Genomic DNA, 3,600 nt, shown 5'->3' with positions numbered 1-3,600 from the left:
AGCTTACAGACCTGGTTACGAAATACGAAGGTCTCAAGAAGAATCGTCTGCGGGATTCGGAGAATCAGCGCATGAAGGAACAAATGTTTTGTGATGACTTAGATGAAATCTTCGACGTTGCTCACAAAGATGCGCTGATAATGATGAAAAATGAAGAAGATAAAGCCTTCTTGTTGATCTAACGAGAGGATCCTTCCCAGTCGAGCATGACTGGAATTGACATGAATCATTTAAAGTCTCTTGAGAAGAAAAAGAAAAGGGCTGAAATAGAGGACAAACGCAAGAAGAAATCTGAGGCGGAAAAACGACTAACCGTCGAAGTCGTCAGCTCATCGACACTAGCTGACTCCAGTTCGTCTTCAGAGTCCTCTGCAGATGACTCCTTTCAAATTCACAGCCACCAAAAAAAAAAAAAAAAAAAGAAAGAAGTCTGATGCTATATCTGCAGGTCCATCGATTCCCAAGAATATCTTCTTGAAACCTGAGGTTACGGCGGCTCTGGATCGTACTGGCGTGTCTCACAGGAAGGCAATGCACCAACTGGGGGCTCAGGCAAAGTCTATTGGTATTGACATCAAACAAATCATTTTGTCTCAGACTTCGATTTACCGGTACCGGAAAAAGAACCGTGAAGAAGCAGCAAACAGCATCAAGGCTGACATCATGACAAGAATTCCACGTGATACACCTCTCATGTTGTATGGGGATGGCAAGCTATTGCCTGACATAACTGTAGCAAGCTCTGGTCGGGAGAAGGCTGAAAGAATCGCAATTCTTGCCTTAGGAGATGGTGTTGAGTTCCTCCTTGGTGTTCCCAAAATTGGATCTAGTTCGGGTACAGATCAAGCCAATGCATGTCTGTCTGCTATCAACAATTGGGGCCTGTCACACCAAATCAAGACTATTGTGTTTGACACAACAGCCTCAAACACAGGTTTGCTTCAAGGCGCCTGTATCAAAATTCAAGAGAAACTACAAACGGAGCTTGTTTGGTTGGCCTGTCGGCATCACGTGTACGAAGTGATCCTTGCTGATGTGTTCCGTTCTGCCTACGGTCCTTCTTCCGGACCAAGTATCCCATTATTTTCACGTTTTCAAGATCTGTGGGGAAACCTCGACAAAAGAAACTTCAAGACAGCAGAGGATGAATAAATCTTGGCAAACTTCGTGGGTGATTGGTCCGTACCTCGTGAGGAAGCGATGCGACGTCTTGAGGTTGCCCTGAGGTTAACTGCAACAAGAGATGATTATCGGGAACTTACTACTCTTGCCTACATCTTCCTTGGAGGTACTCCACCGGGTGGAATTTCCTTTCGTGCTCCAGGTGCTTTCCATCATGCAAGATGGATGGGAAAATGTACATATTGTATAAAAATATTCCTCTTCCATGATCGGTTTCCTGTGACGGAAGGTGAACTGAAAGCAGTTTGAGATATTTCCCTGTTTGCCGCCCTGTGCTATGTGCCATTTTGGAATGAGTCACCAATCGGTCCCTATGCTGCCAAGAATGATATGGATATGATGAAACTCATGCAACATGGAATCCCAAATGAAAAACTTGCCAAGGTTGCCTTCACAGCTTTTAAACGTCATCTTTGGTATATTTCAGAGGAAGCTGTGGGACTTTCCCTGTTCGACGATTGTATCTCACCTGATGAAAAGCGGAAAATGGTGGACAATATGTCTCTGCCTGCAAAACCAAAAGGTTTGAAGAGGATCGATGGAAAAGCATTTTTGACACGGATTTCCCTCCCTGAATTTTTTACGATAAAGACAAAAAATATATTTCCTGTGATTCTGTCAGAAGAACCTGAATTCCCCACGAAAGATTCATCTTCTTGGGAAAATGATGATTTGTATCGTCACTTCGAAAAAGCAGCACATGAGCTGAAGGCTGTGAATGACTGTGCTGAGCGGGCCATTTCTCTTATCCAACAATTTAACACTGTTATTACTAAAGATGAAGATCAGCGACAATTTCTTTTAAAAGATGTGCAAGAGCACCGGAAGGAGATTCCACTGCCAAAAAAATCAGCTTTCAAATTATCATGTTCCATTGCCTTTTTTAAAGAGTTTTATTTCATTTGTTGTTTGAAGAGTTGAGCATAAGCACTGGAAGAAGATTCCACCGTCAAAAAAATCAGCTTTCAAATGATCATGTTTCATTGCCTTTGTTTAAAAGATTTTTATTTCATTTTCATTTTTTTGAAGAGAGAATTAAAAATAAATTTAAAGAAATGTCATTTGTTATATTTTCTCATTTTTTCAACTTTTAAAAATGAAGCAAACTTTTTGAGCGACCCCTAAATATTCAGCTACCTCCTAAAAATTTTGTGTGAACAATGCATTATTTGATATAAAAGAGGGCACCATACAGCTGAAACAAAATTCGAAATTTCATTTTTTGAAACACCCTAATGTGTAGTAATAATGACACGTTTGAAATATATTATAATGCAAAGTTTAGAAAATACTAATAATAGCATAGTAGAACTTGCTATTAAAGATAACTATAATACGTACTAATAATTAGTTTTGAATATACTAACAATTACATGTTCAGACACTATTAATGATAACTTTAATATGTACTAATACTCAAAAGTTTAGAATATACTAATAATGACAAGTTTAGGATAATGATCAACTCTGAATATATTCTTATTACCAAATTTAGGATATACTAATAATGGTAAGGATACCGAAGAAGATATGTTTAGTATTTATTAATAATGATTTTCCGAATTTACGAAAATAGCAACTTAAGAAAGTATTGTTAGTGATAACTAATGTGTACTTGTAATGACAAGCTTTAATGGGTGCTAATAATGACAAGTGTTGAATGTACCAATAATGACAAATTTAGAATATGCTAATAATGTCAGGTTTAGAATATACATGTAATGACAAGTTTAGAATATACTAACTTAGAAGGTATCATTAATGAAAAATTTAGTATGTACCAATAATAACGAGCTTAGAATCACAAGTTTAAAATAATGACATAATTAGAATATACTAATGATAAGCTTAGAAGATAATATCTATGATAACTTTAATGTGTAAAAGTTTAGAATATATTGATAATGGCAAGTTTAGAAATGACTAAAAACGACAATTTTAGAAGGTTCTATATATGATAACTATAATTTGTACTAATAATGACAAGTTTACAACGTACTAATAATGACAAACTTAGAATGTATTATAAATAAAAAACTTTAATATCTTCTAATAATTAATGTTTGGTATATACTAATAATAGCACTATTAATGATAACTTTAATATGTACTAATAGTCACATGTAAACATGTGACTATTAGTACATATAACAATCTAAGGTTTAAAAGGTTATATCAATGATGATGTTAATGTGTAGCAATAATGACACGTTTGAATTATATTAATAATGCAAAGTTCAGTAAATATTATTAATAATACTCACAATTTTAGAACATACTAATGACAAGTTTTAAATAATTATAAACTTTGGAATATATTAGTATTCCGAAGTTTAGAATATACTAATAATGATAAGCTTACAGGGTCCTAATAATAACTAATAATAACTTTAATTTAATAATTTATAATAACTTTAA

The sequence above is a fragment of the Oratosquilla oratoria genome, chromosome 20 (assembly GCF_046742065.1).
Source record: "Oratosquilla oratoria isolate Oo_2021 chromosome 20, ASM4674206v1, whole genome shotgun sequence".
Lineage (NCBI taxonomy): Eukaryota > Metazoa > Arthropoda > Malacostraca > Stomatopoda > Squillidae > Oratosquilla > Oratosquilla oratoria.
The sequence above is the reverse complement of the archived record's forward strand: the minus strand, read 5'-3'. Positions refer to the sequence as shown.